This window comes from Netta rufina, assembly GCF_964035555.1.
Source record: "Netta rufina genome assembly, chromosome: 8".
NCBI lineage: Eukaryota > Metazoa > Chordata > Aves > Anseriformes > Anatidae > Netta > Netta rufina.
The window spans coordinates 26148754-26164370 of record NC_140131.1 but is presented as its reverse complement, the minus strand read 5'-3'; positions in this window follow the sequence as shown (position 1 = coordinate 26164370).

The following is a 15617-nucleotide window of genomic DNA, read 5'->3' as shown; positions in this document are numbered from 1 at the left end:
GCTTCAATTTCCTTTAATGTCACAGGTGTCAGTGGTTAACTGAAAGCTGCGTGGTACATCTGACTGAACTGGCAGGTTGTGACTTCACGGTTTTAAACCGAAAAGAGGGATTATTTTATTTTTTTTTCTTAATACTTCAAGTAATAATTGGAAAAGTTAATGCCTAAGCATCAGCAGCATTTGGGATAGATGTTCTCTTCTGCAGAGCCAGAGCTAGATGTCATGTGCCCTTTGATGTTGACTAAGTTGCCTTCTCAGTGCCTGGCTCTGGAAATTGAACTGTGCTGTGTAGTACTTGCAGTTCGGCAGTATCACAGTATTGGTTCAATGTTTGCAAAACTGTTGGAAATCATAGCATACATGTATATTCAAATGGCACATCTAATATACATTTCTAAATGGTTAATTGGCCACGTGTTATACTTTCCAAAACCACCCCAAACTCGTAGAAATGTTGAAAAGAGACAATCCTGTGTTAACTGTTATGGTTGCAGAATTGCAAAAGCTAGCACATTACAAAGATGGACCAGAAGGTTTAGAAGTTACCTGCATGTTGGAAATGTAGATATGTTGGTCTCTTCCAGCAGGAACCTAGCTAACTGACTTGAGCTGTCCTATTGATTTAGGTGAGCAATATAAAGGAGATTTGGTCCTAAGTATAATTCTTCATATCTCTAGCTGGTTATTAAGTCCAACCTGAGAAGTGACACCTCTACAGTGATAGTGATCTGTGGTTGAATTTGGTTGTGTTCGTTGAGCTTCAATGCAGAGTGTGTTGTTGATCACTTGATTTTGATGACCTGATTCTGTAAGACATGGGTATTTTTCAGTTATGTAAAGCATTCTTTAATTTGTTAACAAATTTACTACTTCATGACTTGACCAGGACTCATTACTTCTTTTGAGTACATTTGAAAAAGATGACATTCATTCAAATGCATATAATTTGCAGGATATTTTTCCGTAGATAATTTGGAGATGTTCTTTGTCATCTTTTCAGAAGATGATATTTCTATGCCTTGACTGTCATTTCTTTCAGTTTAGGCTGAAAAAAAAAAAAAAAAGGCCAAAATTGTCATCTACATAATGTTTGCTTGGTAGCTTTGAAGTGTATGAAACAAGATTGATTCTTATGGGATAGTTTGACATGGGTACCTCTGAAACATCAAATACCACTCGGTACTCCCTGGAAAGGCCTTCCTGAGAGGCTGGTAGGTGAAGCTGAATGGAAGCTAACAGGCACTCTCAGCCCCTGTTGGAGCTGTGGTATAACATGAGAAACCTTGGAGTGCTGCTGCTTATGTGCTACTTTTTGGGTGGATGAATAGATTGCTGCAGTAGCTTGTAAGATTCAAACTCTTGAGTTAAACTTTGCAAGAAAAAGCCAATAACAAAAAAGATTAAATAATCTATCAGGTATAACAGAGAAAGAAGAGAATGTTATGTGCTGTAAGCATGTAAGTAGTGTGTATTTTTCCATGCTAGTGAGTACTTTTGTTGCATTTTTTTTGGAGATTTTAGGAAAGAAAGAGTACTGTTAAGATTTTCACTGGCATTTCAGATGTATCGTGATTTGTTAAATAACAATGCTTCTGGTGGTATACATGTACAAAGTTTTGCTATAAATTATCAATATCCTAAGGGAAGGCTGAACCAAACAACACCAAATTTGTTCCCTAAAATTCAAAAAAATGTATTTTTTTCCTTTTGTGTGAATGCATCCAAATAGACTTTCAGATTTGTCCGTTTCTATGTTCCATGCTTGACAGGCCTGGAAAAATCCGTGTACTCCAGAGCTGTTGATTTCCCAACTTTTTTTTTTTTTTTTCCTCAGAACAATTACATCACCATGTTTATTAGTAACTTTTTTCTTTTGTTGCACTCGAAAGGCTGTTAGCCACATTGCATGTAAAATGAGTGAGACCTGGAATCTCTCAGGATTAGTAGTTCTCTTTATTCTTTGCTCCATATTGAAAATCATTCCTGTCAGCTGATGCTCTCCAAGCTGCCTGGAAGAACTTTGGCATAGTTTTCCTAACCTTTCAAACAGTAAAAGCAAAACTCTCCTTTGATAAAAAAGCTGGAGGACTTTGGCCCGGAGCCATTAAGGATGCAGGCGACCGCGCTGCGCTCTGACAGCGTATTCCACAAAACACTGAAAAGTTCTCCTCGGGGTCCCTGGAGTGGGCTGAGGCACTTTGCTTGTACTTAACATATATCAACTGTCAGCCGATGGCAGTCGGTGTTGAACCGAACACAATGGAACATCCAGATGGTCTAAACAAAGCGAACAAATGTTCACTGCTATTAAAAGCTGTTTACATCAACTTCCAGTATTTCATGTGCTGAAGTTTATATTGTGTCACTACTGGGGTGCTTAGCTCCATCCTCAGTTCATATCAGGGATTTCTAAACTATTGTTGCTTATGTGTTAAAATAACATTGCAAATATACCTCAAATCCATGCCACTGAACTTTTTTTTTTTTTTAGGTAGGAAATTGGTCATTGTATGCTAATCACATGCTTTCAAATATCGTAATTGATTGTCCCATCTAATTTCCCCTTGCTTTTCCCCCAGCGTGGGCTACTTCCAGCACCTCCCCCCCTACACAGGCGTTCAGTGTGCTGGCTTCCCCCGGGTACTAACCCCTTGCCTCTGGACCTGACCCGAGCCCTTGCTGCCTTAGCATGTGCCGTCCTTCCGATGGGGACATGGGTGCATGGGGCAGCCTTTCGTTCCTTAAAGGCTCTAAGGCATCTACGGCTGTCTCATTAGTGAGTACGGTGTGTAAGTGACAAATGGACATTTTACATCTCCTTCCTCTGACCCTTGTTCCTGGTAGTTACATTACTGAAAGTCCACCTCCGTGCCTTCTACTTGCTAAAATAAATTAATTAGTAGGACACAAGCCTCACTCTGGGTATCATTTTTCATGAAGCTGCAATGAAACTTCTAGGAAGAATCTTTCCAATGTGTTGCTGTATTTTGCAAGTATAGTTTCTGGTTAATTGTATGCTATTCCTAAAAGAATGACCAGAATTGTTTAAAGCACTTAAATTTTGACCAGAAGTCATTAAAAAAATACATGTTTTTAAACAATCAATTTTTTTTTTAATGAGTGAAAGATTGTATCGAAACTTTTATCCCTCTGCAGAATACTTGCTTGCAAAATACAAATCAGCTGTTTATTTAAAACTAAATATAAACAGCCCTCTTTCCTCCCCACAAAGATCATGCTTTTCGGCTCTTAGATAAATGGAACCAGCAGCCTTTTCAGGTAAGGACCTTTCTTTTGTGTCCCATACACCCAGCAATTGATACCAGTTACAGTGGGACAAATAATAAAATGGCACCTGAAAAACATTGTTAAACCACACAAATACAATTTGGGTTTTTCACTATTATTTCCTAACACAATTTGTATTTATCCAAGCTTGTGTCATTGAGTTTCTTGCTTCATGAGAACTTTCACAAGATGAACAAAGCTATGCATGCTTCTTCTGAGAGAGAAACCCTGTCACATTTCATAGATTTTGAACAGCTCTGCACCTCTAAACAGTGCTGCCACAGAAATGGTCTATGCTGAGTGTGTTAGTCATATTCTTTGTAAAATGTTTATACCACACAGAAGATTTTTCTAGTACTATAATTCTCAAATTTAGTGCATTTACAAAATGCTTGAAAAAATTGTTATTATAAATTCAAGAGGTTTCTTTAATAAACCATTAATATTTTAAAAATAGTAATTTTATAACGTGTGCAGTAGTTTATGCTAGAACATTTTTTTTTTTTTTGCTTGCTTACAAATAGTAGCTCTGTTATTCTTTAAGCCTGTTAATTACAATGTTGACTACAAGAGGTTGGATATAAAGAGACTTCTATTTTAGTACTGAGAAATATGAAGTGATGTGTTACTTTGTGATTTTAACTGCCTCTTTGTAAATGGATGAATGAACAATTGAAAGATGTCCATCCTGAGGTTTTTAAAAACTTACAAAACAGAGGTACTTGTAATAAAATGTATTGTTTTACAAATCCATCTTTATTTCTGACAACAGTAAAATAAAAACATGACATTTTAATATCTGGTTTTACTATTAGTTGTGAAGGTGATGATACTGCAGATAGCGCATTTTTTTCCTGGTGTGTTCTAGCTGATAATCATTCTGTTGAATACAAGACCAATTCCTGTTTTCAGAAAGTTTGAATATGAAGTTTCCAGGTCCAAATTTAGGTATCCAAATAAACTGGCAGAGGTATGGATAACTTTTTCAAGTTAGTTCCATTTAATTTTGAGCTTTAACAAAATATTTAACTATAGGCTCTCAACTTGAAAATGTTGCCTTTTTTTTTTTTTTTTTTTTTTTTCTCCTAATTACAGAGAACTACAGTAAACTCCATTAAAAAAAAATAAAAAAAAATTATTTCTTGCTATTATATTTTTTGCTGCATGGTTAAATCCCCTTTCCTTAGAGCTGTATCTGTTGTTCAACAACCAAATCCTTGGCTTGGCACACATCCTTAGGAAGAAAGTTACTGCTCCTTATTTCCTTTGAGTCTGCAACGCCCACGTTGTTTTCAGAGATGAAATGGCTCTTAGAGGCACCTTTTCTGTGGAGTGTAATGGAGAGGGTCTATTACATTTGTTGTGAAGGGCCTGTGATTCACCTTTTTGTCCTTAGTTTACGTCTACGTCTCCTTTTCATGTCCCCTTAATCTTTGAACCTAGAAAGTACACAGCACCGCTTTGCACAGAGGTGGTCTCCTGGCATTATGGTCAACTTTACTTGCAGGACATGTGCTCTAGAAACACCAGTGTAAGCTTTTGCAACGAGAATTTGCATAGTGTTTAATTATTATGGAGTCAGTGCATCAGAAACATGGAATATGTAGAAGAAGTAGAGTTAAACACTACTGGCACTGGTAAACATTTGAGACTTCTTTTCTAGAAGGTCAAGCTAGTTCCTATGTTATGTTGGAATGTGACAGTAAAATAAATTAATATTATTCTAAGTAAAATAAAATAAAATTAATCTTTGATGTTTATTTTTCAGAGACTTTATTTGAAAACCATAGGAAGTGGATGCATCAGAAGATGTTTTGAGATAAAGGTGACATTGTTGATTTTAAGTATTTCACTAAGCAAGAGCTTCCTCGACCACACAAAATGACAGAGAAGGTAAGATTTTACTTATATAAGGGAGCCCCGAGAGGTGTCAGGACAGAAAACTATTACAAAACCACAGTTTTCATGTTTGACAGGGGTCAAGCATTGTGCCCGCTGTAGATGAGCCATTTGGAGCCAGATTGTCAATCCAAATGCAAGCTGCTCCGTTTCCTGTTTATGCCTGTGCAGAGTTACACATCCTGACTCGCTTGCCTTCAGCTGCAGGTTTTTCCGCACTCCCTAGGAGATTTCTTCCTTAAAATGGCTTGTTATTTATCATTTAAGTAAGCCATTGGAATTTTGTTAATTCCTGTTTTACTTAGCACATGCAAAATGATATCATTAGCTAAAGGAAGATAATGTTAAGGTAGTAAGAGTTACTGATACTGCTAATTAAGTGACTGTTGCAAAACAAAATCTGATCAGACTCTGCATGAATGTAGAGAACTGATGCCAAGTTTACTGCTTCACAGAGGCCTGGCCTATTGTATATCTGACCTGAGGTTATCAGCAATTAAAACCTGGTCTAGTAATTTAAAAATAACCTTTTGGATATTACAAATTTACATTTTTCCGTCTGTCATAAGATGAATTAAATATTCTTAGCTGAGGCGTTTGCCTGTTATATTTATGAAGTTCCTCTATGAACAATTTGTTTTTGCTATTCAGCAGTATAGCTTCTAGTTGACTTCTTTATTTCCTCCCCTCTCCCCCCACCACGTCCACTAAGGTGAACTGAAAATCAAACATACCTGGCAGAGTTCACTGTGCTTTGCTGTTTCCCCTAAAATCAGAGCACAACGAGAAATAGTTCTGATAATAGTAAGGTTAATCCTGTCAGAGCCCTATTTTGGAGTTCTGCATTATCTACTTCATGCCTTTCTTTAAAAACTGAAGATTTACTAAATTTAATAGCCTTTCTTACAGATAGCAAGGAACTTTCATTGTTTACCTACATGCCTGGTTTAAAAGCTAAAGGTGAGTAGTTAGTGAGGAAGGAGATCGCTAATTTGGAGATTGCTATTTGATAAAATGACTGACAATGAACTACATATTCCTCCCCCCCTACCTTTTTGTTGCTTTACTGTAATTAGATATCAAGTCTTTTAACACATGCTGCACTGATTTGTAAGAGCACTGGGTTGAAGCTGGAAGGGATTTTATTAATCTAGCAGTAGGTTTTCCCTTAAAATAACTGATGCATGATATGAGCAGAGTAAGAGTATAATAAAAACTTAGAGTATGTTGAACCTGCATAACTGGAAGGGAAGGAAAAATGAAAAAGAGACCATTCTGTAGCTTTTCTTCAAATCTAACAGAATTAGGAAGAGTCATATTTTCATTATGCTCAGGTTTCAACATGATCTTCAGGGGTCAACTGGCCTAGCTTTAAAGTTTATGGCCCTCTTGCCATTGACACTAGCAAAGAATATATTGTGTCAGGTACTGACAGAGATCTTAACAGAAATATCTAAGCACTACTAATGAAAACAAACAAGATCTTGCTTTGATCGCTTAATCCTAGTTTGTGAATAACCTCGGTAATTCAATAGAGCTCTTTTGCTTATGAATATAGCTTGTATTGCTTTGGTACCTAAATACTTGCAAAGGATTAATGGGTTTTAATTTAGCAATACCTCTATATGATAGAAAAATCTCACTCTTCCCGTTTTACAGGCTGAAACTGAGCAACTTTATGTAGTAATCTGTGTAATTTAGTTTGGCTGCCTGAAACTCGTTTTAAGCCCTTTTTTCAGGCCCAGCTCTGACGTGGGCTCAGGCACTCATCCCTCAAACTTACATACCCAAATTTCACACCTCACACTGATGTTCTAAACTTTGTTACTATTCAAAGCTTCTTCCCTCCCTCTGCCAAAAAAAAATAAAAAAAAAATAAAAAAACCCACCCCACAAACAAACTACCCCAAGCCACTAGTGAGCTGTGGAAAAGACATTACATAAAATATCATTAATATACACAACTGAATGAATTCTTTTTCTCTTAAGGGATGATTATATTTAATGATAGTGTAGAGCTGGGGTTTGGAAATTTGGTTTTAATTCATGTTAAACTAATCATTAAATGCAATCAAGTTTATTTCCTATGTTATTTGAAGTCAAAAAGGTGGTCAGAGTCTCTTTCCAGACATTCCCTGTTGTCTTGATAAATTTTGCTAAATAACAGCTGATGAGAATATTTATATCTTGAGTAAAGTGAGTATTGTTCGATTATAATTTTCTATTTTTATCATCATTTATTGTTTGCTTCTTAAATTATAGTAGTACTTGATGTAAATTGCAGAAAATACCATTTTAAACCTTTTTTTCCTCAATTGTCTTTTCAGTCCACATAACATCATGAAAACACACTGCAATACCCAGGTTAACTTTAGAATGGTTAAGCAACAATTCCCTTGATGACTGTTCACATTGTGAGAAGCACCAACACACATGTTTTGTCTATCAGGCCAAAAGAATATCCCATTTAGGGCTTTTCCCCACAGTAATCAAAGCTGAAGACAGCACAACAGCATTCCCTTCAGAGGATGCAGCAAAAAAATGAGCACGTATGTTAAAGACTAAGGCCTGGTACCAGTTCCTTTTTGCATTACATGATAGTGTGACTTCAGTTTCCCATAGTGAAGACACCCAAGGTAAGAAGTAAGAGACTGCAGATTAATGTAGCAAAAAAGCGGTGCTTTGCGTAAAGCTCCTTAGGTTCAGACTTGTTGCTGGTCAAAGCTGGCCTATTGACCCCAGTTCATGCTAACTGGGTAAACCTGCAGGTCTCTGCTAAGGTATACTTGCAGCACAAAGGGTCTCAGGCTCTGATTAAAAGCAGAATGCATGTAAATAGCCTTTCCAGGTGTTTTATTTAATGTAATACCAACCTGAGCCTGATGCCTTCCTTTACTTAGGAGGTGAAAGAGATGGTATGAAATACTTGTAGCTTTGAAAATTTTAAGACACAAGACTTGTTTTCCTCTTATGATTGTCACCTTTTAAAAAAATATATATTTGTAGCAAAACACCCTCTGACTATGAGAAGCATCAGATGCCTTTTTCTGGAAAAAAATGGCTGACATAAAAGTAAGCCTATGGATTTGGCAAAGATGGTAAACATTGCAATTAGTTTCACAAGATTCTTTTCCATTTGCATTATGCCTATAGTTGAGAAATATGAATAGTAGTCTCATTGTTCTGCACCTTGGGATGGATTGCTGGATGCCACTGAAGATTTTGCTTAAAAACAAAACAAAACACCACATAGCCGTATTTTTAATTAGACCCAGTTCTGCCAGGCTCTTTGTAGAATTCTCACCTGCTTTGATTATTTGATAAAAGCTAATTTTGTTGCCTTTCTTTGCCTTTGTTTAGTTTATTTTTTTTTTTTCAAAATTCTTAACCTTTCCATACTTTCAGTGTATTTTTAAATTATTGCAAAAATTCCCCTTCCTTCTCCTGTAGCTAGCAGGAAGCCAGCAGGATACCAATACTGCTTACTCACGGAAATTAAAAACAAAACAATAGGTAAGAAAAATAAAGAAATAGAACAAACAAGAGACACTATCTTTTCTGTTAAAGCTTAAAATGCTGGGCAATGCTGGTTTAATATACAGGAGCTTTAAGTTTTGAAGCTTACCCAGGAGAGTTTCTGCAGAACTTGGCTTCTGTTTGTTTCAGTGTCTGCTATTAAAAGACAGTGTTGAGTTTCTAGCCCTATCTGTGTGCCCATAAAATGGGTAAAAGAGCAGTAAGCTGGTAGCAGCAGCCCTGTAGCCCTGAAGCCATATTCAAGGTGTGATAGTTTATAGAGGCAGTTGTTTTGTTTAACTATTTTTCTCGTAGCCCTGTAGGTGTTGACATTTTTGGGACTCACCAGGCAGGCACAGCTGATGTTGGGTTGTCTGGACATGTGCTCATTTGCCCCCTCGGTGTGCGAGGTCTCATAATCTCCTATCCTATCCTGACTTACTCGAGCTATTGTGCACTCCTGCTCCCACACAGAACTGCAGCACATGCCAGGGGAGCACTTTGCTTTGTGTGCAGTGTCCCACACAGGGGCACCAACAATCCTTCATTACCCAAGTATGCTCTGAAGACCTGCTAGTGCTGTTGAAAATGGCCTTAGTTAAAGAGGAAAAGGGGAGAGTACGCTTCCATCTTCTTTTCTCTTCCTGCTCATGATGCTGGTGATACAATTGTGTGACGAAGTTGCCTATTTCTCCTTGAATCTAAGTGTAGCTCCTTAGGGTGTCTATTTTAAACATTTGTTGGATAAAATTATATAATTTACACTTACGTAACGTGTAACCAACCTCCCATCCCTTTCAAAAGCCCTCAGTTCCAAATTCTCTGTCTCATAGTTTCACCAAAATTGCATATATTTTATTTTCTTACATCTTTATTCTAAGCTCATCAGCACCACGGACATATGGTCAGAGACTTGTATCCAATTTAACATCTTCACTCCAGACTTTGGAAGAAATAGACTTCTCCATTTGCCACTGACACGTGTGTGAAGAACAGCTCATAACATGATTGAACTCCATTGATTTTTCATAAAAGTTTAATAAGATGATACAGGTCAAAAGCTTTGCAAAATTTGCAATAAATTCCTGTGGTGATCTGAACAAATCTTAGTGGGGAGAGCTGACACCAGAGGAATTTAAATACACGTTGAATTACATAGAGGACTTGAATTTTTTGGCTAATAATTTGAACCTTGGATTTCAGATGATAAATTTTCTAACACTGCATGGCTCTCCTTTTTTGTTCTGTTGTTCCTCATGCACCTAATTTTTACAGGTAACTTGCACAACATAATGATTGTTTTAGTCCGTCTGCCCCTCCAGATTTTGGTAATGGATCTCAGAGAAATACTTGAATCACTCCCCAGAAAAGGAAGCCTCAATTTTACAGATAAGCTATTGCATTTCTTGCCCATTTTCCCCTTAAAATTTACTAACACTTTATGAACATATTTATATCAGGTGAGGCTCAAGCTAAGCTACAGCTTTTAAGCATTGGTGTAACAAGTCCAGGACATGGCTGTCTTAATACGTTCCCTGAGCTGGTTACAATAAGAGTTAGATGGTATTCAAAACTCGGCTGGGAGAAAGGCAGAATCAGTGATAAATCAGTTACAATGCAGTCTGTATATCTGCAGAATTCCTCAGTAGTTCCCTGAGGGCTTGAGGGTTGTCCCCTATCCCATCCCCTCCCCTGTGCTGGTCCTTGGGGAAAGCCTCAATGCTGCACATCGCTGCTGCTGTGCTCGTGGCTGCAGGCAGCTGAACAGTGGCCAGGTCAGACTGAGGAATTGTCCCTCAGGATGTGAATTTTCTATGTGTGGCAAAACCTTTTCATGGCTTTACTTTGTTCCCTGAGATTGCAGGCTGTGGAGGAACAGCGTGTTGATTATATGTACAGTGACTCTGCTCACTGAACAGGGGCTGCCTCGAGGGTGGGCACAGCTCCCTGCTGCGGGCTGCATAGCTCTGCCTTCCAACTGTGTTCTGCTGCTGCAGGCACTGAGGACCTGTTGTGAGGGCTATACCTGGGACAGGAGGGAGAGTGGAAACTAGGATTTACTTATTACTTAATGATTTAGATACAGGATCTGGTACACTGTCTTCTTATCTGATGGTTTTGTGCCATAAGTACTATATAAATGGCTTCACAAGAAAGTGTAGACTTTTCTTTCAAATTCAAAGTCATAAAATACAATTTATTGAGAATATTAATAAATTCTGGTCACAGGTTTTGTGGTGTTGGGTAATATTATATTGAAGATAAGCAAGAAAGCCAACTTTCACATGGAATGAATGCACTGAAAAATAAGCTTTGTGTTCCCTTGCTAGCTGGGCAGTATGAGAGAGGAGAATTCAGTGCATAAATCTAAAACCCTCTGGCAAACCTTCTTTATAGCTCCATTAAAGTCCTCTAGCTAGCTCAGTGTTTGCTGTTGACACCAAAGACACCTGAATATTCCTTAATGTACTGAAATGTCCCAGAGGGTCACCAGTAAGAATTGCACTTATTCTGGTATAGCACACAGTTTTTATATGTTCCTCTCTATTACTGTCTTCACTATTGTCCTATGGATGAAAAAACAGGCAATTCTCCGTTTGCTTTATGCTCTGCTTTAGTGCAACAACTATGTCCCAGAGTGATGCACTCTAAGTGTCAGGTATGAACCCAAAACTGGCTGAAGGGTTCTGCAGGAGCCATAAATTACTCCTTCTTCAGAGGTTTTCTGCTTTCACTCTTGATGTGCAGAACTTATTTCTGCATTCAGGTGAATGTTTAGGTTTACCTTGTAGGTCATCTTTTAGTCTAAAAACTAAACTGAATCTTTCTGTTCACCTATTAAATTTGTGGTTTCTGTATATTATATATTTTTTTCAGGGAGATGTATGTTCTTTTTTTTTGAATTAATATTTCAAGTGAAATGGTTATTTCCATTTTCTATGTAAACTCTCATGTCAATAATTAGACTTCTGAAAGACAGTCTTGCAAAGGATTAGGTGCTGTTATCTTATAATCAGTATCTTATAATTAAAAAAAGTTTTCATGTAATCTGAATTTATCCAAAATGTATGTCAGACTCTAAATCTCTAACAATGTCCGTTGCTACTTGAGAAGTGTAAAAGAAGACCAGAAAACAAATCAAAACAAAACAAGTCAGCATTCATTTATACATAAATGGATTTCTTTGTATAGGTTGAGTGGTTTTGTCTTCAGCAAGACTCATCCAAGGCATGAGCTCGGAACTGGGGATGCAGCCTCCTAATGGAGGCGCCGCTACCTCATGCCTGTCACGGTGGGGAGCTTCAGCTGAATGCTTTAAAATTTAATCTTTTTGTGCCTCCTGTTGGAGAGGAGCAGTGCCCTTAGGAAAGAGGTAACTTTAAACATAAAGTGCTTGTGTCTAAGCTACTGCCTCTGGGGCCCAAAAAAGAGGGGCCCTGCCAGCCCAGCCCTGAGGAAGGGGAATGCAGCTGAGGGCTTCACGCAAGGTACTGTGGTTTTCCACAACAACTGAAGCACCAGCGTAATTGTGTTTGAAGTGCTTTAAATGAAATGAACGACTAATTTATGAATAAATAATAGGAGGAAAGATTTATGTTGTGGCCATAAAAATAATTTTGGATTGACCTTTTAAACTTTCACCTCTTTGTTGGGCCCTGTGGTCCCAAGGAACAACAAGGCAGCGTTCTCTAACTCGTGTTTCTGTTTGGCCGTGTAATTCACCTGGCCAGTCACTTGTGAGGGTGAGGGGCAGTATCCATGGAGCAGCAGGCGCCTTGCCCTCCTCACACCTTTCCATGGCTGGCTTTGGGCTTTGGCCTTGCCACAGGTGCTCCTGGGCTACCGTGCCGTGGCCTCCTGTGACGGTCCCCACGCCTTGTAGGCTGGCTAGGGAGAGGGAGAAAGAGGGATTTGCTTGTTCCTCAAAACAGAGGCAAGCAAGTTGCAGGATATCTGAGGGCTTTTGGGCCTAATCTGACAGAGGGAGCTTCAGATGCAACATTGACTGCTGCTGGTACCTCTGAGAGCTCCCCCTCCGTGTTCATGGCCCTGCTTTTGCTCTTGCTGGAGGAGTGGAGGAGAATCCTGGCTCTGAAATTTTGCATTGTTGATGTTGCTTAGATTTAGTTTTTCTGGAAGATTTTTGAGGAAGGCACTTTTTTTCTCAGTTTCTTTCAACTTATTTTTATGTGAAGACTTCTTTTCTTTCTGTTTTTCCCCAGCCCCCCTGTTTCCAGGTGATAATTTTGTTTTCTCCTTATGCTTTAACTTCTTACTTTCTCTTCTGTTATTTTCCAGCGTGTATTCTGGTTTTTTTTTTTTTTTTTTTTTTTTTTTTTTTTTTTTTTTGTCTTTGAACTTTTGCAAAATATCCCTGATTTACTTTGTAGACATACAGACTCATTGGTCAAACTGTTCTTGGTATGTTTTGGCACTAATTCAATAAAACATCCAGGGGACACCTTACGTATTCTGTGTGATCAGTGGAATGCAATCCTTTGCTATCAGAGAAGCCAAAGAGTGATTTATTCATACAGATGTTGCCTGTGCTGCCAGCTGATCAGTGAGGTGATCAGTGTTATTGCCTGCACTGGCGAAAGTCCCATGATTTCTTGGAAAGATGTGGTGCAGATGAAAGTTTTTTTTTTTTTTTTAAAGAAACTGAAACAGGGTGAAAGAGCTCTCTTTTTGAGACATTTTTTTTTTTTTTTCTGTCTTTCTACAAATAATCTCTATTAGTAATTTAACATATAGACCATACTAGTGAGCTATGTGTTCTATGTCACTATCATGAAATAAATAAGTAAAAGATTATTTTTTTTCATTTTGTTAAGGTTCTCCCTAGATTGCCAGCAGAGGAGAGACTGATGGGTGGCATGATGCATGTAAGTAATATGATGAGAACACATCTCACTGTTTTGGTGGTTTTCTTTGATACATCACTGCAAATGCAAGCGGAGTGTTTAAAAGCAGAGGATTTTTTTTTTAAAAATAAGTTCCATCTCTTATCTAGAAATCCTTTTTTGAGGAAAATTGTCTTTAAGGAAGCCCTCCTTTTACCAAGCTTGCTGTTTTAAGATGGAGCTGGTTGTGGTGTCGCATTTCCATATGAGTGGATGGTCGATGTTCCTGCCCCAGCACCATGCATGGGGCTCAGGGCGGAAAGCAGGCACACACCAGCCTTTGCTGCGACAGCTGTGCATACACCAACACAATAATCTAAGATGTGATCTGACTATTTTTTCCTGCAGCTGTGAAAGAATTTTTTTTTCCCAAGAAAAACTATGCGTTACATATGTGTGAACTTTGTGAGTGAGGTGGGGGGCTGTAAAGCTAACAGAGGGTCACAGTAAAAATCACAACATTTGGGTGAAGTACTGGAAAAGTTATTTTACTAGGTGAAACTGGCTTTGCTAATTTACTCATTGCAGCCCCTTTTTTGTGTGCATGTGTAAGGGTGTGTTAGGTGGTGGACTGTGAAACAGCTTCTTGGGAATATTGACATAAGTAGGTAACTACAGTCTTCTGTCCCTATTGAACACTTATTTCTGAGATAGTAAAAAAATAAAAAAAAGACAAAAACAACAAACAAACAAACAAAACCACAAAAAAACAACCCAAACTCATATGATGTAAATAAGTTGAAAAACCACTAAACTTATCTTGAGAGCTTTCTGGCTATTGCTATGTTTTGGAATAATACATTGTTCAAGATACGGCACTGCTATGATGAATTAAACTAATATATCATAAGAGTGCCATAGCTTTGATGATGTATTAAGGTAATATATCGTTAAGGTGCCATTGCTCTTATGATGCATTACTCAAAACACTACCAACTGGTTGGGTTAGTGCACAAGCATCTGTGTATATGAAGCAGAAGACAGCAAGTACTTCTGTATCTGAAAGTGAAAGGTGAAACTTTTTAAAAAAAAAAAAAAAGAAAGAAAGAAAAAGAAAAGGAAAAAAATATCTTGCATGTGCAAGAACAAGCTAAGAAGATCTGAAAACTGGGGCTGGGTGGCACCACAACTGAGGTGGGAGCTATATGCTTGCAAAATCTCTGTTTGACAGATGTACAGAAAATTTGGTGAGGGGAGGAGAAACTGCCTTTAATAGAACAAATAGCAAGTTTTTATCCCCTTTCAAGGAGTAATGTGATACATTCTCTAATACATAAACTCAGCACTTTCCTGAAATATGTTGGCATGATTCTTCGCGTGGTACTTTTTGCAACTTGCCTTACACCTTGTATTTTCTCGTATTTTCTGGAAAAATGAGGCTGGACAAGATTTATGCAGATATAAAAGCTCTTTTACCTTGGATTATAATTAATATTGTTTTGTTGTTGTTGCATGTGTCAGCCATTTCTTCAACATCTTAATTCTACAACACATTAAATACCAATGATGGTGATGAATAGTGATCTCGCTCGTTCCTTTCTAACTAAAAGGTTTCTTTAGGTGTTAAGTGTGCATTTATCCTTCTGATCTTTCTATTTGTTGCCTCCTGCAAATGCAGTGCAATTCAGTGGATGTTACGAATGTTATTGACTTGGATGTATGCCCTTGAATGGGCAGTACTCATTGCTTGTGTTTTATTGAAAATCCATCTCACAAATGCTCTGGTCTTGCAATGATAAATTTAAATATTTAATTAAATATTGTGTTTAATTAATTAATGGTGTTTATTTTTGTTTATCTAATTTTTTAATTTAATTAATCTAATCTTTGCCACTCGTAGGTCTGGGTGCAAGATTTTCCCAAATATTGATTCTATTATTATTATTATTTACCACATTTAGAAACAGAATGTTACAGAGATAGCCTTAAAATACTGTTCTTAGCTGAATCTATTAAGAGGGGCTTTCAAGAACATTTCTTGGTACTGAAAAACGATGTCTCAGGTACAAG